General features: G+C 37.4%; 1 protein-coding gene across 1 annotated transcript in view; it reads right to left on the bottom strand.

The window, feature by feature from the left end:
* Positions 1-26,079, bottom strand: part of PTAFR (platelet activating factor receptor) — a 147,248-nt gene that overhangs the window by 29,219 nt on the left and 91,950 nt on the right. The gene's annotated exons all lie outside the window — the stretch shown is intronic.

Here is a 26,079-nt window from a genome sequence, read left to right on the forward strand (position 1 = left end):
TGAAGATTTAAAAGTCTTGCTTCAGTCTCTGATGTCTCAGCTGCTTTATCTTTCTGACTTGGATTCACCACAGTATGTAGCATCAGGTTAAATGGAGTCATTTTCACAAAATATGGTGGACAAGGACAATAAATGCCAGTAAAGCCACATTGCAATGCATGCAGTCAGATCTGGTACAGTTATCTGCAACCAATGTATCTTGTACTACACAACACAGCTGACAATATTGCCTTTGTACAACAAGCAGACTATAAGTATGCAATAATATGCACCTGCCTGTATTTGCTGACTAATAAGCCAAAATTTGTTGGAACTACGAACACCACGGCTATCAGAAGCTGACATCAGGGCAAAGCAGTGGCCATCAGAAATCTAGAAAACTTCAGTATATTAGAGTTTTCTTTTTTATATAAAAAACAGTCTGTTACTATCCAGTTCGTAGTCATTATATGGCTATCTACAAATTTCTAGACTTAACAGTCTTGCAAAGGAAAGTTCAAAATGGGAGCCAGAATCAGTTGGATAAGAAACAGCCAAGAAACTGCTCTCCTGTAGAGTAGGGTCAACAATACATCCATCCATTTTAGCCAAGCTTACTACTTAATATCACAGGAGATTAAGGCGAGTGATGTTCAACTTCTTAGCCTCTCTCTCTCTTCAGTACTTGGTTTGTGATAATAAGGAATATGAGAAAGTTTTTTGTTACTTTTCCCTGATCTCACGGCACTATTGTTAACACTGACTCACAACACTAACATGGCAACTGTGATATTACTTAGTGATTACCAGAAATATTTCTGTCAACAGTGTCCAGTGACTTGTAAAATGTATGTGGAATTCTTTTTGGAAAGATAAGAAAATATATACTTTATATTCTGTGGAGCATATTTTACAGAATGCCTCGACCAAAGGTTTTTTTTTCTGTATCGTATCAAACACATAATCTGAAATCATGTTAAGACTGATTATAACCTGCTTCTTAAAACAACTTCACTACCTATTTTAAATATCATCCTGGAATATCGAAACAACATTCCAGGATACTTCCCCAGAAGAAAGGAAGGAGTGCAACAGTTGTCCCTCTGCACAAGGGAGGCCCATCAACTGTCCCAGGGATCTATAGATCCATAAGATTGACCAGTCTTATCTGCTAGGCCATGGAGAGAATGAGAACAAAATTGATGTCCAGCAGGCATGTGTTGCCCAATACAGTGCCCTGTATCACCAAGTTAAAGAAATACTTTATAAAAATTGGAGTATTTTTAAAACCAGCTCCAACGTTTTCCAGGTAGTGGGGGAAAAACCTATATTTTCGACCAAAATAGGACCCAATTTAAAGTCAGTTCTGGAAAGGAGAACTAATAATCAAGGGGAACGGGGGAATGTTAATGGGAGCGGGCCCTGTGGCAGATGCTCATATTGTTCATGTATTCTACAGGGCAGCTCTATTTCCATAGACAACTCAAACAAAAGTATTGTGTTTTTGAGAAGGGGTAATTGTCTTTCAAGTAACCTGGTATATATTGTTAAGTGTAATACCTGTGCATCATTCTATATTGGAAAAATGGAGAGGTTATTTAAAACCAGGCTATATGAACATCTATATGACATGAAAAACAAGAAGGAAACCAACGCTCTCTATAAACATAGTATACAATGTACTGATTTCCATGGTTTTAAATTTGCTATTCTTGACCTTGTCCATATTGAAACTAGGGGGGAGACTGGCAAAATGTTCTTAGTAAAAAAGAACTACTATGGCAACTAAGACTAGCTGCAAACTTCCTTCCCGGCTTAAATGATCATTTAACTATCCTGCCAATTTTAAGAGAAAAGGCAGGACAGGTTTAAATGTTCAAAAATTCTTCTCTAGATACATTTTTATATTTATATATTTTTATATTATAAAATACTTTTTTTGGGGTTGTTTAAGATGCATGTACAATACTGAACATCTTGATTGAAGTTCCTATTTTGGTGAACAAACTGTTTAATAGAAATGTATTAGAACAATGTATTTGTCTAATATGTTCTTAGTAAAAAAGAACTACTATGGCAACTAAGACTAGCTGCAAACTTCCTTCCCGGCTTAAATGATCATTTAACTATCCTGCCAATTTTAAGAGAAAAGGCAGGACAGGTTTAAATGTTCAAAAATTCTTCTCTAGATACATTTTTATATTTATATATTTTTATATTATAAAATACTTTTTTTGGGGTTGTTTAAGATGCATGTACAATACTGAACATCTTGATTGAAGTTCCTATTTTGGTGAACAAACTGTTTAATAGAAATGTATTAGAACAATGTATTTGTCAAGTTTTTTTAGGTGTGCTTTTAACAAGTTTGTATTTAATATTCATGAGTTGTGTAGGATGTTTATGAATTGGGGATTTTTTGTTAAGTCATTGGTGGAAGAATGAACCAATTATTGTTGAGTTTATACTATTTAAATAATTCTTTTTGATTTTTTAATTGTTCTCATGAAGTCAACTGGCATTGACAAAAGTGCTTAACTGTTTGTAATAAAATTTCCTCTGAGGACTCACAACATTAGTTCTCTTTTTGGTTCTCAAGTGTTTTATTTGAGAACTATTGCACCACTTCTTTGGTTTTATTGTTTTGGTTGTGGTGCTGTTTGTCATGGAGTCCCCAGAAGCTTTGAACTTTTCGCCCATTCTTGATTCTGGGCAACAAGCTGAACTCCTGTTAATCAAAAAGGACGTGGCCGAGTTGAAGGGGGAACCTCACCTGTCTTATTGAGCTGCTATGCCAACCACGTAACTGTGAATTTGGGTGTTCTACTGCCATTGATATTTCAAAGAGGGGCAACGTTTGTTCTGGCAATGAGGATACAAATTGCAGTCTCAATTCATCATCCTGTAACCTTAAGAGGCGTGGTGATGTCATCATGACAGTGCATGTTCATCATGGTGAACCTGAACTGCGTTTTTCCTGTGATGGCAATAATACAGCCGAAGCTGTCAGTGATTCTGCTCCTAATTCTTTTAGGAGCATTGCAAAAACTAACTGTGCAGTGCATTTTGGCAATGATATTGAAACTATTTTGGATAACGTTCCGAATTCAACATGCCAGTGTGAAAACCATTCAACAGGTACAGCTGTTTTAAATTCAGATACTGTTGCTCATACCACTGGGACTGGTAGAATGTATAACTTTAATGGGAGGAAAAGCATTCAGCAGGGTGCTAATCAAGTTCCCCCATGTGCATGTAAAACAACTGGTGGTACCAAAGGAAGTCCGTTTGTGAATAAAGTTAAACAGCATTACGGCGAACTAGTTAAAAAGCATTTTTCTTTTTCCAGTTCCAAAATTACAACAAAGCCATTTAACAACAAGGACACTGATCTCTTTAGTTTCAAATCTTTAAAGGATATGATTTATTCCTTTGAGAAGAGACTATTTAAATTTAAGATGTCTCAAATGGAGATTTGTTATTTGAATGAATGCATTAAGAACAAAGTGGTTCCGCAGGGGTTAAGAGTTTTCAAATTTCCCTTTGGGATACATTATAATACTGAAATCATTAACAAGTTTACTACAATGTTTGATAAATGGGGGTTTGAACTGCTCAACAAAAGTGTATTTTACTATGAACAGATGGAAAAAAGGCTTCATAAAGAAGTTGATGATTTAAATGAAATGATTTTCGGTGATTTATTGTTCACACAGTATGAAGGATTTTATTACAAGGTTATTAGTAGGGTTGAAAAAAAATGTGACAATATTTTTAACAAGAAAGTAAAAAAGCTAGATAGAGATTGTAAACAGTATAAACATTGCAAAGTGTACCCCATTGACAAATTGTTTTTAGTGATGGTGATAAAGATGTTTATTTACCTTTAATACAACATGGGGAAGAAAATACGGACAATGTGGAATTTGAGTTGCTAGGTGAGGATGAACATTCCATTGAGGAAGGAAGGGGCAATTTTGGTGAGTATCAGGATTTTCCACTCCCAAGACGCTCAGAAAGAATAGCCAGTCAGAAACAAAAGACATAACAAAACTTAACAGCAATGTAGCACAACAGCACAAGGGTTTTCCCAGGTGGTAGAAATATTAGTTCCAGTTTCTGAGATACAAGTTGGCAACATTCAACACACACTAAATGGTTTTCATATATACAATTATACTGATAGACCCATCTCAGAGGAGTCCTTTTCTTTATTTTCTAAGGGGTTCAAATTTGTTCCCATTAAGATTCCAGATATAGCAGAAACATTGGTGGATATACAACTTTATCTGAGAAAATTGAATTTAAAATTAATGTTTTCAAACAAAGATGGCAACAACTCTATCAATAGTTCTATCAAAATGTTTAGAAAAAGTAGTGTTTTTAACCCTCACCTCCATCCGCTTATGACTACTTTTGAAAAAGTTGTCAAGGAAGATATGTATAAAATGTGGGGAGAGAAAAGAAGAATATTTTCCAACCTTAACAACAAGGAAAGAAGTTTATTAAAAGACTTAAGAGAGGATAAGAGTATATGTATTATAACAGCCGATAAGGGTGGAGGTATTATATTATTCAACTCTAAGGATTATACTAACACTATGCAGGCCATTTTGTTTAATGTTGAAAATTATTCTCTATGTTCAAGGAATGAAATACACATTTCTTATGAAAGGGTGGATAGTTTCTTATACGAATATGTTATGGATCAGAGGATTTCCAAGGAAGATTATGATTTCCTCTTGAATTCACATCCTAAAATTCCTGTTATTTTCGGCATACTGAAAGTGCATAAGAATGTTGAAACACCACCTTTTAGGCCGATTGTAGCAGCTGCAGGTTCCAAAACACACAACCTGGCTGTGTATGTCGATAAAAAAATGAAACATGTTGTAGAACAGTTTCCACATTTGGTAATGGACTCCTGGGACTTCCTTGGCCAATTAAAAAGCGATTTGTGGTGTCCTAATAGTATTTTCCTGACTGTAGATGTTCAGGATCTGTTTTCTTGTATTCCTAAACAGGAAGGCCTAAGCTTTTTTGAAGAAGTACTCTTCACCTGTTCGTACTTGTCCCCTGATGACATTAGTTTAATATGTGAACCTATGGGTCTCATTCTGGAAAACAACTACATCTATTTTGAGGGGGAATATTTTCAACAGGTGAAGGGGGTGGCTATGGGAGCTGCCTGTGTCCCTGTATATGCTAATTTAGTTTTGTTAGGATGGGAAAGAGAATATGTCTTCAAAAGTGAGTTTTTTTCTAATGTTCTATTTTATAATAGGTTTTTGGATGATATTTTTATTTTATGGAAAGCAACTTTTGATTCCATCCCATTGTTCATCCAATACTTAAATGGAACTACAACTTTTCTAAAATTCACCTTTGACTTCCATGAACAAGAAATCAACTATTTGGACACCACGATAATAAAGGACCATGAAAAATGTATTTCTAGAATTTACTGTAAAAATCTTTCAGTAATAGTTACTTGCACTTTAGCAGTCATCATCCTATATTTCAAAAGAAAAGTATTATCAATGGTCAGGCTATTAGAGTTGCCAGGGTGACATCTCTGAAAAAGGTTGTAATCCATGAATTTGCATATTTGAAGGACATGTTCCTTGAAAGAGGCTACCCTGGTGAGCTTATTGACACAATTTTGACAGGAGTACTAGATGAGTGGGGTACAAGGTATATTCCATTGTTGGGAAAGGGACTTAACAAAATTAACAATTCTGAGTCAATTCCCAAGAATGAGAATAAAATTGATTTCCAACAGGCATGTGTTGTCCAATACAGTCCCCTGTATCACCAAGTTAAAGAAATACTTTATAAAAATTGGAGTATTTTTAAAACCAACCCTGAAGTTTTCCAGGTAGTGGGTGAAAAACCTATATTTTCAACCAAAATAGGACCCAATTTAAAGTCAGTTCTGGAAAGGAGAACTAATAATCAAGGGGAACAGGGGAATGCTAATGGGAGCAGGCCCTGCGGCAGATGCTCCTATTGTTCATATATTCTACAGGACAGTTCTATTTCCATAGACAACTCAAACAAAAATATTGTGTTTTTGAGAAGGGGTAATTGTCTTTTAAGTAAGCTGGTAATATATTGCTGTGTAATACCTGTGCATCATTCTATATTGGAAAAACGGACAGGTTATTTAAAACCAGGATATATGAACATCTATATGACATGAAAAACAAGAAGGAAACCAATGCTCTAAATACATATAGTATACAATGTACTGATTTCCATGCTTTTAAATTTGTTGTTCTTGACCTTGTCCATATTGAAACTGGTGGGGGGGGGGACTGGCAAAATGTTCTTAGTAAAAAATAACTACTATGGCAACTAAGACTAGCTGCAAACTTCCCTCCCGGCTTAAATGATCATTTAACTATCCTGCCAATATTAAGAGAAAAGGCAGGACAGGTTTAAATGTTCAAAAATTCTTCTCTAGATACATTTTTATATTTATATATTTTTATATTATAAAATACATTTTTGGGGTTGTTTAAGATGCATGTACAATACTGAACATCTTGATTGAAGTTCCTATTTTGGTGAACAAACTGTTTAATACAAATGTATTAGAACAATGTATTTGTCAAGTTTTTTTAGGTGTGCTTTTAACAAGTTTGTATTTAATATTCATGAGTTGTGTAGGATGTTTACAAATTGGGGATTTTTTGTTAAGTCATTGGTGGAAGAATGAACCAATTATTGCTGGGTTTATACTATTTAAATCATTCTTTTTGAATTTTTAATTGTTCTGATGAAGTCAACTGGCACTGACGAAAGCGCTTAACTATTTGTAATAAAGTTTCCTCTGAGGACTCGCAACATTAGTGCTATTTTTGGTTCTCATAGACCTGATCTGTAACAACATACAAAATCTCCGAACACTGGACCAAACTCAATTTGGATGATGTTGTCAGATACCCTGCAAATTATAAAGCACTTTCTTCTGGGAATTTATTTATAGTTATTTATTTAACATTTGTTGACCGGGAAAATTCAACTAGGACAAAGCCTATTTACAGTGGATGCCCAGGGAGCACACTCCAGATGCATGTCTTTGGAATGTGGGAGGAAACCGGAGTACCCAGAGAAAATCCACATGAATGCAAGGAGGATATGTAGACTCTGTACAGAAGGCACCCCAGCCAAGAATCAAACCGAGAACCTCTTGGTGTAAGACAACAACGTTAACCGCTGCACCACCCAAATGTTAGCCCAAATTAAGATGTAATATCGTCATATCCTAGATATTATTGGTTAGGCTTGTAAAAGCTCTTGTGCCATTAGGCTAGCAATCAACTATGAACTTATGAACTTTCCAACTGTCCAGAATTTTGCAGAATGTCCTTAATTTTGCCCTACCCTGTGTTAAATTTTTGATTGCCGGGTAATTCATTGAGGATTACAGTCAGTCAATTATACCAGACATTAGAATTTTATACTTCTATTTTATTTTTCAGAAAATGCAGATCAATGCAAAACCTGCTTTCCTGTTAACTTTCTAAGTGAAGTACAGTAATATTTATTATATTTAATTGCTCCTGATTTGGGGTTATTTTCTCCTCCATTATTTTTGGATTTGTCAAGAATACTTGAGCAAAGAACTCGTAAGGTATGCCATTTTGATATATTGCAGATAATAGGTGGCTTGTGGAATAATTCTCTGCCTTCCAGCCCACAGGTTACTTTTCTGCTCCCTAACTCTAACCCCTTAACTGCTGATACTTGTATCTTGTGTTCTTCACCCCCTCACTGTTTTAGGCCTTACTACTACCTCAACAAGGCTGATGCAGTCATTTTCACCATGGTATGAAAAAATTACACTTACCATATAGGGAATGCCACCCTCAAATCAGACATTGTTGTAAAGGATATATTTCATTGTTGTTTGTCCATCATGTTTCCACAGTAGCTCGGAAAGTATTTTATCTTGCCCATCTAATTTCCAAAGGCATGTCCACTAGATCCAAAGAAGCCTTTTTTAGGCAAGGTTCAAATGACAAATTCACCACCGTAACAGGAACAGGCAAGCAAAAACTGAGGGTGATGCTACTCAATGCTAGAAGTCTAAATCTTGAAATGCACTCACTCGAGGCACTCCTTAAAATGGAGAACATTTATATTCGTGCAGTGACTGAGACCTGGTTCATAGGTTCATAGGTTCATACTAGGCTATCTGCCCTAGTGCATTTATAAGCCAAGCCAGAATGTATTTGGCTTTCGCCACCCATTTTAAATTTATTTTGCTATGCCCTTTTTCGAGGTTAGTATACTGTGCCTCTGTCTAACAGTGACACAGAAGTGATACCCGGGGTAAACCTACGATCTCCCTTCAAGGCTCCAGAGAGCACCCCTGCACTACCAGGCTATAACTCATACCACACTTTTTGGCCATGCAACCTGGACCGGAACACCAAAGGCAGAAGTGTGTCCATATTCATTAAGGATATCCACACCTCCAGGTTAGTTGCTCAGCATAATACAGCCGAGGTTATCCAAGTGCAACTAACTCTGGGTAAAACTGCAATCCAAATTGTAGCTTGCTACAGATCACCCACCATGCCCCAGGATTCCCACTCCTCTTTTCTTGATGTACTGGAAAATATTAGGGTTCAACCAAACACCCTAATAATGGGCAATTTCAATGACCCCACCATTAACTGGGAAAACTACTCATGTACCAACTCATTTGCTCAACGCTTTCTGGAATTCATAAACTCCAGTGCTCTGGATCAACTTATCCACACCCCCACCAGGGGCAACAATATCCTAGATCTAGTCATTACCAACATGAGTGATGGTGTTCCACACCTGAAGTCAACGCCTCATTGGTCTGATCCAACCATAAGCTAATTACCCTAGATATCCACATCCTGCCCTCACCCCCCATTAAGGAAACTATGGTAAAAAATTTCTTCAAAGCCAACTTCATGCTTCTTAAGACAGAAGTGGTGAGCTTCATGACACCCATGCAGATGGACAATACAGTTATGACTACTGAATCCTACACAATTGCACTTTATAAGCACTTACATGAGTGTATGGATCATGCTATCCCAAACAGAACCAATATGCTATCCTCCAAAAAAAGGAAGCCAATCTGGTGGTCCCCTGCCATAAACAAACTGTACAACAGAAGGAAGAAACTGTTGCAAAAGAGAGTAAAATCTCATGAGTGGAGGAGCTCCCTGGTCAGCCTCAGTAAGAAGCTGCGATCCCTGATAAAATCCTCCAAAGCTAGTTACGAAAACAAAATCACCACTGATTCTAAAGACAACCACAAAGCATTCTATAGCTATGTCAAGAATCTCAATGGCAACACTCAGATCTGCTCTGAGTTACAGCACAATGGCACTAAATATACAGACCAAACTGATATTGCCAACATCCTGGCAGATAGGTGCAGTGCTAACTTTAACCCCCTCTCACCCCCTAAACAGCCCATCTCTATACCGGAAGAATGCAAAGTTCCTGTAATCACGGCTGCACCGACCAGACAACATCCCAGGCTGCGTTCTACATGAACTACAGAATGAACTGGCACCCCACCTAAGTACCATGTTCAGTCATAGCCTCACCTCAGGCTTTGTGCCTGCTGAATGGCGCACAGCGACAGTTATCCCACTCCACAAGGGGGGAGCTACCATGGACCCTGGGAACTACTGCCCCATTAGCCTGACAAGCCTGGTCGGCAAGGCCATTTAACTTATCATCATGGAACTTATAAACAAAGACATAGGGAATCTCCAAACTCTGGACCCCACCCAGTTTTGGTTTGTAAAAGGCAGATCATGTCTCCTGAACCTGATAGACTTCTTTGAAGCAGTCACCAAAGACGTAGACAAGGGTAAGGTGGTTCACACAGCCTATCTAGATCTTGCCAAGGCTTTCAACACCATCCCCCACTTTGGAATTATAGATAATCTCACTAAACTAGGTATAAATCCCTATGTCACAAAATGGGTTGCCAACTGGCTTACTGACAGAACCCACATTGTGAAAGTAGCAGACTCCAAATCCGACTTCAGACCAGTGACAAGTGGAGTACCACAGGGTTCAGTCCTGGGTCCTCTCCTGTTTGGTATCTACTTCTCTGAAGTACAGGCTAACACAGAAGGTCTTTGGCTAATGAAGTTCTCAGATGACTGTAAACTAGGCGCCATAATCGAAACTCCTAACGATGTGGACATCCTACAAAAAGGCCTCACTGAGAAAGATGCCTGGTGTCAAAGCCATGGCCTCAAGCTCAATGCCAAAAAGTGCATTGTCATCCCCTTTGGTAAAAACTCTGTACCCATGAACTACAACATAGTAGTATACTTAACACAGAAAGTGTGATAAGAGATCTTGGGACACAGGTGGACAGCAGTCTCTCCCTTGATAATCGCATTGCCACAGTAGTCAGGAAATCCTTCTACGTGGCACACCTCATCACAAAAGGTTTCTCATCCAGAAAAAAAGAGGTCATTGTTCCCCTCTACTCATCACTCATTAGACCCATTATAGAGTACAACGCCCCTTTTGGTATGTACTTCACAAAACATCTACAACAACTGGAAAGGCCGCAGAAATACCTCACAAAGAGGATTACCGGCCTCAAACAGATGCCCTACGCAGACCATCTCAAAAAACTCCAGCTTTACTCCGTCGCATATCGCCTACTCAGAGGTGATCTCTGCCTAACATACAAAACTATGTCAAACCCAGAGCTGTTGGACATGCTCCACTTAAAGAAATCCCAATCCCTCTCAGCTACATGATCTAGGGACCTAAACTTTGTCACCACAATAAACAGAACATGCCGGAGGGATAGATTCCTGTCCCAGAGACTTCCTATACTCTGGAATAAACTACCTATCTATATCAAACAAAGCTCCTCATTAGCACTCTTCAAGAAAAATCTTGATGATTTGATGGGAAATGGGAAATTCACCCTTGGGAATCACCTCTGTGACTCTGCTCGACAGTGGCACAGGAAAATAATTTTCTTGGGTGGCAAAAGCCAGGGTACCTTTTTGGCTGGGCTTGTATAGGCCCCAGGGCCGATAGCCTAGTACCTACCTATGAACTTATGAATTCCCCTTTACTCATATCTTAATTCCCTTTAGGTTCATAGGTTCATAGGTGTATACTAGGCTAATGGCCCTGGAGCCTTTACAAGCCTACCCTATAGGATTACCCTGGCATTGTGCCACTCGACCTTAGTTCACAGTGCCTCTGCCGAGTAGAGCCATTGGAGTGATCCCTGGGGTGAATTTTCTATTTCCCATCCACTCATCAAGATTTTTCTTGAAGAGGGCCAGTGAGGTGCTCTGTTTGACATGTATGGGAAGTCTATTCCATAGCATGGGCAGCCTCTGGGTTATGACCCTGTCCCTCCAGCACATTCTGTTGATTGTGGTAATGAGGTTGAGGTCTCTGGAGCATGTGGTGTGGAGGGATTGGGATTTCTTTAGATGTAGAATTTCTAACAGAGCTAGGTCAGACATGGCTTTGTAAGTCAAGCAGAGATCGCCTCTAAGTAGGCGAGATGAGACAGAGACTAGTTGGAGTCTTTTGAGTCTGTCCATATAGAACAAGTTTTTAAGGCCTAGCATCCTCTTTGAGGTACTTTGACGGCCTCTCTAGTTGTTGCAGGTGTCTAGTGCGGTACATGCCAAATGGGGCATTGTACTCAATGATTGGCCAAGTGAGGGAAGAGTAGAGGGAGACAATGACCTCCTTCTTCCTGGATGCAAAACCCTTAGTAATGAGATGTGCCACATAGAAGGATTTTCTGACCACAGTGGCAATGTGGTGGTCAAAAGAGAGGTTGCTGTCAATCTGTATTCCCAGATCTCTTATAACCCCTTCTGTGTTCAGTGGACTACCATCAGTGTGGTAATTCATGGGAACTGGGTTTTTCCCAAAGGGGATGACGACACATTTTTTGGCATTGAGTTTAAGGCCATGGTTCTGACAACAGTCGTTGGTCTCAGTGAGGCCTTTTTGTAGGATGTCGACATCACCTGGGGGGAGTTAATAATGGCTCCCAACTTGTAATCATCTGCAAACTTATCTTATCAGGCTCATTACTGAATATAAGGCACCTTTTGGCATGTGTTTGTCTAAACATATCACACAACTCAGGAGATCTCAGAGATTCATAACTAAAATGATCAGTGATCTCAAAAAATCTTAATTATCAGGAGAGACAGGCAACCCATTCTCTGTACTCAGTCTCTTACAAGCTTCTCCATGGAGATCTGTGCCTAGCCTTTTGAGCCATGGATGGTGCAGTGGTGCAGCAGCAGCATTGTTGCGTCACAGCAAGAGGTTCTCCAGTTCGATTCTCAGCAGGGGAGCCTTCTGTGCAGAGTCTGCTTGTCCTCCCTGCATTCATGTGGGTTTTCTCCAGGTGCTCCAGTTTCCTCTCACTTACAAAGACATGCGCCTCCACTGAAAACTGGCTTCATTCCAAGTCTGACTTTCCCAGTAAACAAATGTTACATAAATAAAAGATCCAACCCTATATGACCTGCTACTCTTTCTCAGAACTAATGGCATCTCTAATACTCAGTTAAAGAAACTAAACCATCAGCAGATAAGTAAAACTCATTGGCATGATAGATTCATACCCCAACGTATTTCTCAGTTCGGGAGCAAACTTCCACTGCATGTCAATCAGAGTAGCACCCTTGCCAGCTTCAAGATCAACCTAGATATTTGGATGGGCAGCCTCAAATTCTCCGCCAGTCCATCTTGAAGCTGGGATTAACATTTGATTAGGGTTTCTTGGACAAGCTTATAATGGTGTGCAGACGGATTACCTTGTACTTACCTAAATGCCTATGAACCTATAATTTCTCTTCCCATTAACCTTTAGTTTCCCTTGTTTTGTCAACAGTTCTTAATCAACACTCTCTCAGTCCTTTGGCTCCATTTGCAGTTGGCAGTGCTTCACTGGCTACTTCTCATTTCCCTAACTGGCCTCATTCAGACCTTTTAATGTCAGTACTTTACCACTGAATAACCTTCTCAAATTAACAGAGAAAGACCAACCAGGCTCTCTTCTTCTGTTATAGTCCCTCATTACATCCATGAAATGTGTGCAACTACATTTGTCACTCTTATTTTATACTGATAAATCTAAATAAGAATGAAACATGTCTGTGATTGTCAGTTTGTGTGTGTGTGTGTGTGTGTGTGTGTGTGTGTGTGTGTGTGTGTGTGTGTGTGTGTGTGTGTGTGTGTGTGTGTGTGTGTGTGTGTGTGTGTGTGTGTGTGTGTGTGTGTGTGTGTGTGTGTGTGTGTGTGTGTGTGTGTGTGTGTGTGTGCGTGCATGTGCGTGTGGGTGTGCGTATGTGTGTGTGTGTCTGCACTCGTGTGTGTGTGTGTTTGTGTGTAGATAACATTATAGATATAGCATACTAGAATAAAGGAAAACAGCACTCATCATATTGATGTGCAATTGTTTACTGAAGAACTGGATCACACAAGCTGTTAAAAGTCTTAGTTTAAAAAAATACTCAAGGACCCAGTCTTTGTTCCCTGCATCAGATGAGCACTTTTACCCTGTACACAGGCTTCATTAAATCTAGGAACTAAGCAGGCTAGAGTCTTTCAACAAAACTGAGTAGGTGTGTGTGTGTGTGTGTGTGTGTGTGTGTGTGTGTGTGTGAGACAGAGAAAGAGAGAGTAGATTCTTCACATTTTCTATGCTGAGAAACTCAAATAACAATGAAATATATTTCTAGCTACTATAATCTGGCTTATTAATTTACATGTATTATTAAAAATCTGTGTTTGTGTGCATGCACATATGTGCATGTATGTGTGTGTGTGTGCTTGTGTGTGTCTGTGTATGTATGAACATGTGCAGGCTCAAGTGTGTCTGTGTTTGTGTATGTGTTTGCGTGAGCAGGTGCACTAAAGAACCAGTTTGTAAAGATTATAATTTATAGGAAAATCCATGTCTCCTGTGATGGTTTGACAAAGGGAGTTTTATGAATATTTTTGTGCTCATGGCTTCCTATTAATGAATTTTAAGAGAGCTTGTACAGCCTTCTAACATACAGATTTCCAAGTGTTTAAGTTAAATGCCCTCAAGTCAAAATTGACTCATAGCAACTTGATGGGCAGGCCCCATAGGGTTCTTGTGACATATTATAGAAGTAGATTACCAGGCCTTTCTTCCAGACAGTTACTGCCCAGTTGTGCCCCAATCAGGCTTTGAACCCAAGTCTACTAGTTGTGTAGGTGTACCTAATAAATGTGGTCCTAAAGGCCATCTGGTAGGTCATAATGATTCAATCTTAATTTACCTTATTCTGTTAAAGTGTTTACCAGAGCAGGGAATCCTTTGTTAAGACTGTATTAATTTCTTTACTGATACATATTTTCCATTTCAAGCAATATATTTACAGATTAGATGATGAGCCTTCCTCTGTTTTTCTAGTATGGCATATTGCAGACAAGTATAAAACCACTTTATTGACAATTGAAAGCTAGTATGTTCTTCAGGGTAAATCAGTGAGATAGGGCACACAACCACAGTTCTAAGGTGGCACTTCAGAAAGTGAATGTACCATTATAATTAAGACTTTACATGCTATGAAATCTTCAAGTTGCTATTGAATTACAGTGGCAGAGATACTGATTTGAGGAATTTGTATATAAATCCATATCTTCCTGAGCTGTTTCCTTCTGGCCAGATGCTTTCTAGTTTTATGCAGTTGTATTTATAGTAGGGAAACTCAATGTAATATATTAAGAAAGTGTGATATGAGGAATGTAAAAAACAAGTACTGAAGTATTAATTTAAACTTGTTCACCATAGCCTTGGATGGACTCAGTAATCCATCTGCCTCACTGTGAAGACAGACTCATGTCCAAACTAAATATAATCTTCTTTATCAGATGGTTAATTTCACTCTCAAAATGTTTCACACTGCTTTTGTATAACAAAAATCAATAAATAAAATAATCTAAATTCACCCAAAACTTGTCTTATTTTCTTTTTTATTGAGATAAGTTAGTTCATCAGACTATGAAAGGGTGATGCCACACTGTCTCTGAGAATTTTGTTGAAGTCTTATAAACTGCAACATTAAAAACAAAATTTTCTTGCACATTTTTTGTTAGAAGAAAATATCCTTATTTGTCTCTTGTTCCCTGCAATTCATGTTAAATATTGTTACCTCTGAATCTTCACAAATTTTGAGTTATGACTATTTAAGTTAGTAGAGTCTCTTGTGTAAGGGCTGTCACCCTCCAACCTACACACACACTATTTTGGAGAGCTGGGTTTGAGCTTGTGCATTTTGCATAAACATTTTTAGTCAGCTATAACTTTCCTAGTGTTATGAGAACTTTGACCCCTTTTATGGGATACATAAAGGTAAACATCCCACCATGTCTCCTGGTATCCAGCAGACAATATGCATCTAGCACTTTCCATAAGACTGCTAAGACAAAACTTTATTTGTTGCAGCCACTTCGTACATTTAACTTTAGTGCTGCTATGCTACCAGAGCAAATAAGTCACCCTCCTATTTTTCTGTGAGCAGTCCTTGTAAAAGAGGGCAAAGTGTGGGACCTCATGCAACCTTCTACAGCAGGTACAGAAAACAAGAGTGCAGTCACAAAATGCAACAGCCAAAATGCAAACTGCCCTATCTCTGCCATAGCTGTTAGGGATGTTCTGGTCTACAATGACATGATTTATCAATTGCAGGGATGGAAATGAGGTGTGTAAGCCCATACTTCTATAGGATATCTGTGAGCATTTTAGTACAGGCACCAAGCTAACTAAGGATGATATCTCCCAAAATAATGACACAAAAATGATTCCAGTCAAAGGATTGTATGTACAGCAAATAAAAGGTGTAGTCTCTCCTCCCAGTCACCTTCCACAGAAATATACATGACACCTGGTTATCTGATCCCTTGATTTACCTCAATTACTTAAAAACATTGCATAATTAAAAGATCAATCTGACTAGATTACTTGCCTTTGCTGGATTCTTCATTATTTGCCACCTCAGCAGTAACAACTCTTGATCTTAAGTATGCCAACAGAATTGGACAAAGAATTTCTATGGCCTGGCAGCAAAGAATAACAGTATGATATCTCATACAGGGTGACATGAAAAAACAATATTAGTGGTCTGTGCACATCACACTCTCATTTATTTATTTTACATTTGTTTACCATGTTAAAGTTTTTAGCAGAGGCCCGGGGACAAAAGCTCCAGAACAATTACTAACATACTATACATAGGATATTTAAATGAGTATCGTAGTTTACACATACAGTTATAAAATATAGTAGATAACATATTATACCATGATCCCCCCAAAACGTGCACGCTGATTGGCCAGCGTGCCCGTTGTAAATCGAGTTATACTAATGGAAAAAGGTCCGTCGCCGGACTTTTTCCATTAGTATAACTCTTTAACATTGTCTGGCTATGTTAAATGGTTTTAACATAGCGAAACAGCTTTAAAATAAGCAACGGAGATCTCCGTTGCTTATTTTAAAACTGTCTCGCCATGTTAAACCCATTTAACATAGCGAGGCAGTGTTAAAAGCACGGAGAAAGCAAGATCTCCGTTGCTTTTTGAATCTCGCTATGTTAAATGGGTTTAACATAGCGAGACAGTTTTAAAATAAGCAACGGAGCTGTCCGTTGCTTATTTTAAAACTGTCTCGCTATGTTAAACTCATTTAACATAGCGAGACACTAAAAAAAAGCAACGGAGATCTTGCTTTCTCCGTTGCTTTTGCTCACAGCTCTGATGTACTGCGCAGGCGAGCAGTACATCAGAACTGCCGCGGATGCCAAGACATCTGCGGAAGGGCAGTAAACAGGCATTATACTATGCCATTATTTAAGAAAAGTAATAGTTTCTTTTCTTAAATAATGTCATATATAATAATAACCACTTCTGGGTGTGGGTAATGCTAAATTTACGGTTGGCTTTGTTTGGTCCGGGCTCGGGACCAAACCACGCCAACCGTGGGTAAATTTAGCATTACCCACACCCAGGCGTGGGTTATTGCTATATGATTGCATAAGATATTTACATAAGTATAGTGGTTTAGACATACAATTAAAAGTAAAGCAGGTAGTAACATATGATTGTTGTTCTTACAGTATGTTTAGTAGAAATAATCTTGAAGATGTACTGAAGATAAGACAAGAAAGGAAAACTAAAAAAGAAGAGAATATAGACAAGTTCATATGAGGTGCACTGACATTTTAAGGGAAAGCTTTTCAACTTAGTCTAGGGGAGAGTTAGTGGGTATAGATGGGAGAGTGGGGAGTAGGCGGCAGTGAGCTGGTATGTAACATGTGATAATATATATAGTGCATCTGTGGGAGTTTTAAAGAGGTTGGATAGTGGTCAGGGGAAATGAATTAGAATATGTCAGCCAGGTGCTAGGCAGTTACAAGTAATGCGTGATAATATATAGTGCATCTGTGGGAGTTTTAAAGAGGTTGGTTAGTGGGTAGGATAAAGGAATTAGAATAAGTCATCCAGGTGCGAGGCAGTTACAAGTAACGTGTGATAATATATAGTGCATCTGTGGGAGTTTTAAAGAGGTTGGATAGTGGGTAGGGGAAAGGAGTTAGAATATGTCAGCCAGGTGCTAGGAAGTTACAAGTAATGTGTGATAATATATAGTGCATCTGTGAGAGTTTTAAAGAGGTTGGATACTGGGTAGGGGAAAGGAGCTAGAATATGTCAGCCAGGTGCTAGGCAGTTACAAGTAATGTGTGATAATATATAGTGCATCTGTGGGAGTTTTAAAGAGGTTGGATAGTGAGTTGGTGAAGGAGTTAGAATATGTCAGCCAGGTGCTAGGCAGTTACAAGTAATGTGTGATAATATATAGTGCATCTGTGGGAGTTTTAAAGAGGTTGGATAGTGGGTAGGGGAAAGGAGTTAGAATATGCAGCCAGGTGCTAGGCAGTTACAAGTAATGTGTGATAATATATAGTGCATCTGTGAGAGTTTTAAAGAGGTTGGATAGCGGGTAGTGGAAAGAAGTTAGAATATGTCAGCCAGGTGCTAGGCAGTTACAAGTAATGTGTGATAATATATAGTGCATCTGTGAGAGTTTAGTTTTAAAGAGGAGGTTGGATAGTGGGTGGGGAAAGGAGTTAGAATATGTCAGCCAGGTGCTAGACAGTTACAAGTAACGTGGTAATATAGAGTGCATCTGTCAGAGTTTTAAAGAGGTTGGATAGTGGGAAGGGGAAAGGAGTTAGAATATGTCAGCCAGGTGCTAGGCAGTTACAAGTAACGTGTGGTAATATATAGTGCATCTGTGGGAATTTTAAAGAGGAGGCTGGATAGTGGGTAGGGGAAAGGAGTTTGAATATGTCAGCCAGGTGCTAGGCAGTTACAAGTAATGTGTAATGTGTTATAATATATAGTGTATCTGTGGGAGTTTTAAAGAGGTTGGAAAGTGGGTAGGGGAAAGGAGTTAGAATATGTCAGCCAGGTGCTAGGCAGTTACAAGTAATGTGTGGTAATATATAGTGCATCTGTGGGAGTTTTAAAGAGGAGGTTGGATAGTGGATAGGGGGAAGGAGTTAGACTATGTCAGCCATGTGCTAGGCAGTTACAAGTAACGTGTGATAATATATAGTGCATCTCTGGGAGTTTTAAAGACGAGGTTGGATATTGGGTAGAGGAAAGGAGTTGGAATATGTCAGCCAGGTGCTAGGCAGTTACAAGTAATGTGTGATAATATATAGTACATCTGTGGGAGTTTTTAAGAAGAGGTTGGATAGTGGGTAGGGGAAAGGAGTTAGAATATGTCAGTCAGGTGCTAGGCAGTTGCATGTCCAGGAGTTGTTTAGGTGGGAAATAAGCTGTTATTTGAAAATGATTTTGTTAGGTTGTACCCTTATTTGTAGTGGTAGGGAGTTCCAAGTCTTGGCAATGTTGCTAGAATACAGGGAGTCACCAGAGCTGTAATGGCTTTTGGAGATAGTCATTAGTGCCTTGTTAGTGGATTTAAGTTCTTGGTTATTGGAGTAGAGGTTGATCAGGTCTTGTAAGGTTGGAGTTTTGTCAGGTTGGTACAGTATTTGTTGAGTTAGAAGAAGTTGGTTTAGAGCTAATGTGTTTGGGATTTGCACCCAGGAAAGCTATTTTAGGGCCTGACAATGGTGGTTGCAGTAGGAGGATTTTGTGGCGAATATTGCTATTTTGTTGTAGCATACTGATATCTCATTTAAATCACTCTTGTTTAGATTAATTAGGACAGGAGATGCATACACTAAGGTAGAGAGAAGATGGGCATGAGCTATGGTAACTTTACTGTTGCTGGTTAGGAAGTTTTACATCTGTAAAGAGTACCATTTTTTTGTTGAGTTTGGTTATTGTATGAGCTATGTGTTTGCCAAATTTCATATTATTGTCAATAATGACCCCTAGTAATTTGGTTTGTGTGATGGGGAGATAGGGGTATTATCTGATGCAGAAATAGAGAACGGGAGAAGTAGGTACCACTGCTTTGGAAGGATGGAAGAGCATAGGTTGGGTCTTTTCAGGATTTAGTATTAGCTGGGATTTATTAGACAGGTTTTGATGGATGTAAAGGCTTCTTGGGTCTTGATGTGAAGTTGCTGGAGGGTGGGGGCAGAGCAGATTAAGGTGGAATCATCAGTGAATTGAACCAGGTTTGCTAGAGGAGTGGCTTTGTGAGGATTATTTGTAAATATAGTGAAAATCAGGGGTCCTAGGACTGATCCTTGGGTTACTCCTAGTTTTACAAGAAGTAGGGGAAACAGATTTTTTTTCACTAAACAACTTGTTGGCATTGGGAGACGTAGTCTTGAAACTATAATAGAGTGGGGGTAGTTAGTTTTAATTCTGACAGTGATGTTAGACGTTTTGTATGGGAGACTGTATCAAACACCTTTGATAAGTCAAGGAAAACTGCAGACACTAGTTGGCCATTGTTGCGTTATATATTAACTAGGTTACTAAAATGGATGAGTGCAGTGATAGTGCAATGGTTGGGGTGGAATCCGTGTTGAGTTTCAGCAAGAAGATTGTTGGAGAGGAGATGTGTTAGGATCTGGGTGTGGATGCATTTTTCCAGTATTTTAGCCAGTGGGGAAAGTATAGCTATAGGCCAGTAGTTGTTAGGTCAGTGGAGGTGCCCCCTTTATGTATGGTATAATGTAGGAGATTTTCCAGAGAAGTGGCACTTTTTGTTCTGAGATTGCTCTGTTAATGATTATAGAGATTGGGTAGAAAATGGCTTTGGTGGCTATTTCTAGGAATTTGGCAGGTAGTTTGTCTACTGCTAGGGTGGTGGGTTTAAGTTTGGTTAGGTATCTATAGATGGTGCAAGTTGGTACAGGTTGAAGGATGAAGGGATTGGCATCATTTGATAGGTTACTGTATATAGTATAGTGGGGGTTGAGGAGGGTCGGTCTGTTGACAGCTTTAGTATAGAGATGGTAATGAAATTATTGAGTTGGGTGGCTGTGTTTATAGATGTGGTGTTTATGTTTGGATGAGGAGTTAGTGAATTACCCGGTTGGAGGATACTGTTTATAGCAGCCCAGAACTTTTGCGTGTTGGTATTGTGCTTCGTTTGAATTTTACTATAGTATTTTTGTTTGTCTAGCCTGATTTGTTTTTTTACAGTGTTTCTCACGTCTAAGAATGTTTGCCTATTAGGAGTAGTTTTGTTTTTGTGCCAGGTGTCCCATGCTTTGTCCTTTTGTTTCATAAGTTGCCTAGTGTTCTTAGTAAACCATGGGGCATAGATGGTTTTAGTATGGATCTGTCTTGGTGGGGTGAGTTGGTTGAAAATACCTAAGAAAATGGTGTTGAAATACTCAACTGCTTCATCTAAAGGAAGTGTTAAAAGGGGGGACCAGTTAGAGTGTTTAAGGGCTGTATTAAGGTCGTCAGCCCTAAACGTTTTAGTTTATCTGATATGTTTAAGAGAGCTAGTTCTAGTGAGGTAGTTTGGTCTCTGATGAAGATGGTTGGAAGGTGGTCACTTAGAGTGTTGGGTAGTGTACCGAAATTATGGATGGAAGATGGATGATTGGTGAGAATCCAGTATGTTGATTCCTTTTTGAGGTTTTGTCTGCCCTAGTAGGGGGTTGTATAAGCCATAAAGCTTAATATGATTTGAGGGGTGGGGTGATTTAAGTGATGTCCAATCAACAATAAAGTTGCCTAGTATAAGGGTTTCTTTCGGGGGGGGGGGTGTTCTGATGTCCAGTGGAGAAGAGATTCTAGGGTTTTGATGTTATCTCTTAAAGAAGTAATGGAAATCCAATGACAAGAATAAGAAACTTAAGGACAAATAACTGTTAGCTTTAGTATAACATTGATGTTAGTTTAGTATAACATAATAAGATAACATTCTTTTTTTTTCCATGACAAAGTTTACCAATTCATTTACTGGAGATATAGGTGAAAGAAAGGAAACAAGGATTCACTTTTCTATAAGGTAAATAAATGTCAAGTTTTTTTTCTTTTTCTAATTGTATTGCTAAGCTAATATTCTATATTTTATTTTACATATTAAATATATGCCTTAGCTTAATAAGTATTAAAAAATTAACTCTTTAACTAATACTAAGCTTTCTTTACAAATATATCCTGGTTTCTTTCTTCATATATGTGCCACATAAATCCTAAAGTAATAGCTCATGACAGCATAACATAACAGCAAGTTGCTCACATTACATTAAATAAGTGTGTTGTGAATTGCTTGAATGTTTATGGTGTCTTTAACTTTTAACTCTTAATTCATATGTCATGGTTGATTGGAATAAGTGAGGTGTTGTGTGTATTACTTTTGGATTTTTTCTCTAAGAGATATCATGCTGTTATGCTGTTTATGAATGTTTGCTAATATTGTGATAAAATGGTGGGTGCATGCAGTGTGTATGAAGCCATTTTCTTTTTTCTTATATAGTTCTTACATAGTCTTATCTGTGATGTTTGGTACCTTCTTTATTCATTGGGGGGGGTGGGTTAGGAGAGGAGAAATGCTGTAGTGAAGACAATTTCTATGTTTTAATACTGGGGTTTCACTTTGAAACCTATCAGTTATTCTTTTGTTCTCCCCTCCCCTGCTAGGATAGATATACAAAAAAAGAAAGGGAGTATACCAAATAGTTATAAGAGGTTGGTTTTAACCACATATGCGGCCTTCTTTCTCAGTGTAACATGAATGAAAGCTGTTTACTGACAATGGCATTTCCCTCTCACCGAGCAGGTTCTAATAGAAGTGTTTTATTGCACACCCTTTTCTCTCAAGAGGCAGTTTATCAAAAGTAGATGTGTGTGTGTGTGTGTGTGTGTGTGTGTGTGTGTGTGTGTGTGTGTGTGTGTGTGTGTGTGTGTGTGTGTGTGTAAAAAATACTGGATAAAATGTTTTATGCTTGATTTTGACATAAATTAAGTTTAAAATAATAAGAAGGTATTAATTACCTTGCATTCCCTGTTATATTTACATCAAAATTACTATTTTAACACTTAAAAGCTATATTTCTCTCTCTTTAAGTTATATAATACATTTTATTGTACTGTAGCACCATACACAGTATAGAATTCATTTCTTCAATTCAACTTTTATCCTAAGTATTTATATTATAAAATTTATATTCTGTTCTATTAATTTAAAGAAGGGGGGATGATCTTGTTTATGTCTGTTGATGTCAGCCCCTTGCTTGGTTGACTTGTTCTGCATATGTGGGCAGTAGATATGTAAATGTTTATGATAATAATTGTGGAGGTGATCTGTGCTGGTTTCTGTGAGGATGTACTTTTTCAGCAGGAAGTGAGGAGCTCAAATATATGGCAATATCAGTAGCTCATGCTGTGAAAGTTAATTGAAGGTCTGGCATATAGTAAAGGAGGGACTAATATGAAAGTAATATCATCTTTTCCACAAAATCAGACAAAATTACACAGTCATTTTGATAAGCTTAGAATGTATGTGTCTCTTAAAAAGACTGTAATAGGTTTGTTGTCAACCATATGTACTCCCTCAGGAAAAATATAATTTTGTGAACATATTATTAGTTATTTTAGACAGCACAGTTACTCTTTTACTATTTTATATCTCATAGTATATTCTAATGAATATGATATCCTATTTATAAAAGATACTGTCTGGAGCACCACACACTCCAGAGACCTCATCCTCATTACCACAATCAACAGAACATGCTGGAGGGGCAGGATCATAACCCAGAGACTGCCCATGCTCTGGAATAGACTTCCCATACATATCAAGCAGAGGACCTCACTGGCCCTCTTCAAGAGAAATCTTGAGTGGATGGGAAACAGAAAGTTCACCCTGGGGATCACTCCAGTGGCTCTACTTGATAGAGGCACTGGGAGCTAATGTCGGGCAGCACAATGCCATGGCACTTCTATGAGCTAGGCTTGTAAAGGCTCCAGGGCCATTAGCCTAGTATACACCTATGAACCTATGAAAGATAATTGCATGTGCAAGTCCTAACAAACAAGGATTCTTTTAGAGAAATGTATTTGTTCTTTGAAATATCATATGTCGCTACTTTAATATTCAAGCATGTACAGTTTTGTAGTCAGAATTGAGTTTAAATAGTTAAGTAGTTAGTCACATTATCAGTAATATATAATAGCATATTAGAAATATACCATGATTGTTATAAACAACGTTATATGTATTGTCTTTTATCTGTATTAATCTTTTTATTTTTTCTCAGAACTGAAAATAATATTTGGATGTATTATAATACTATATAGGCTCTTATAAATAGATTAAAACCACATGACTACAAGATCTGTTATTCTTTACAGTTTTAAGTTTTATAGCAAGCAACTGTTTATAATCTGAATATTATGTAAATACTAAATCCTTTTAATGTTGTTAAATAAGTTAGACCTTTCATATATCATAACTTTAGAAGTAGTAGAGTGATGCTAGATACTTATTTGTGGGTAGTTGGTAGTGTTTGAATAGGATTGCTGTTCAAACCAGGAGTTTTAAACTTTGTGGGGGGTGAAGGTTGGAAAGAACAGTACATGTATAGTAGTTTACAAATTATTTATTTATTTATTTTTTGGTATCTACTATTCTTCATAGAAAGTTTACAGTTAACAATATAAATTATCTTATACTTATATCTGTGAGTAATCAGTTCACTAGATATAATAATAGTGTTTCAGTATCATATTATTTACAAATGTATGAGGGTATTATATGTAATATTTATTTTTTCCTATTTCGGTAGTATGGCCAACTTGAAATGCATAGCAATTAATATCAGTGGAATAAATAATGGTTGTAAAAGGGATAGTTTATACAATTTTTTTTAAAAAAATATTTCATTCCCAAGTTATCTTTTTTACAGGAAACATATTTAATAAAAGCAGATTTGGACAGACTTAATACTAAGCACTCTTCTGTACTGACTAGCTCTCATTATAAACAAAAGAGAAGAGTGGTGGCTATTTTGTGGAAAAATTTTTGCCCTACCAAAAATCTTAAATACATTTAGTGATGAAAAAGGCATTTTTTGTTCAGTAACTAGATTCAAAGGAAGTGATACACTTGTCTATTGGATACATGGACTGGGAATATAAACAGTTAAACAACAGTTGGAGGGAATACTATGAATATCAAAGGGAAACATTATTTTTACAGGTGACACTAACTGCATTTTATCTGAAAGGATATCAACACTAACTGTGAAAGGAAGAAACCTGCCTCATTGAAGGCTTTGATGAAATTCACTGACCTATATAATATGAGAGAGATAAATGAGTTTTCAGTTTCAGCTTTACTCTTCTTTACACATTTTCACACAGGTACGGGACACAATCATGAAGAGATAGAGTATACGTTTCAAATGAGATCACTAGTAGAATAGATAATGTTAAAGTAGTCTCTTGACCACTGTTGGATCGTAATGTGATATAATTTGAAGTTATCTTGAATTCTAATAATAACACCCCAATTCAAAGGATTCCTACATATATAACCAATATGTAAGACTTTAAGGAGTTCTTTAATAAAGAAATTCAAACGTTTGTTGAAATTAATCATATAGGTAACACCTCAGAGATTTTTGTATGGGACTCATTAAAAGCATACTTTTTTTTTGCAAAATTACAAGTTGGTATGCAGAAAAAAAGAAACAATGGGACAAAGAATTGATAGATTTACAAGGTAAAAATGATAAGTTAAAATTTGATGGTCAAAAAAGAAATAATAACTTAAATACATAGCTTAAACAGTAAATATTTAGAAATTTTACAACAGAAAACTATAATAAATTTAGAAAAAATTAAAATAAGTAATTATTCCATAAATCATTAAACCCATGCATAAATTGGTCACCAAGACAAAATGATTGCTAAGTCTAAGCACATCAAAGAATTATACCCTTCCAGTAGTAAAAAGAAGGTTACTGAAATAGAAGATAGTCTGGGTGTTTTCAGGTCTCATTTTAATAAGATTAATCAACAAAAACCAACAATGGATACACAAGATCTAATTAAAACATATATAAAAAATAAACTGAAAACAGACTGTCAGAGGATCAAATAAAAATAATTGACAAGCCTATATCAATGTCTGAACTCAAAATTCAAATGAATAAATTAAAGCCCAATAAGGCACCTGGAAATTATGGTATAATGTCTGAACTATACAAAACGATGACTAAGGATGCTTTGGGGATTTTACTAGAGGTATTTACAATAGTTAAAGGACTTACAAAGGTACCACCATCCTGGAAATACACCCTAATATCCCCAATTTTAAAACCTGACATGGACTCAACACAATGTTCATCATATAAACCAAATTCATTATTAAATATAGATTATAAAATATTCATGGCAATCTTGGTCTGAAAAATAAAACAATTTCTTCCAGTGTCGATAAACAATGATCAGACTGGGAACACCTATGATAATATCAAGAGAATATTATTAATAATTGATTACACTAATAATTAAAAAAAACTAACTTTGGTTAGTCTGGATATCAATAGTGCATGTGATTCAGTTAATTGGAAGTACTTACTATTAGTACTGGAG

Source organism: Protopterus annectens, chromosome 1.part1 (assembly GCF_019279795.1).
Source record: "Protopterus annectens isolate FY-2018-M chromosome 1.part1, PAN1.0, whole genome shotgun sequence".
NCBI lineage: Eukaryota > Metazoa > Chordata > Ceratodontiformes > Protopteridae > Protopterus > Protopterus annectens.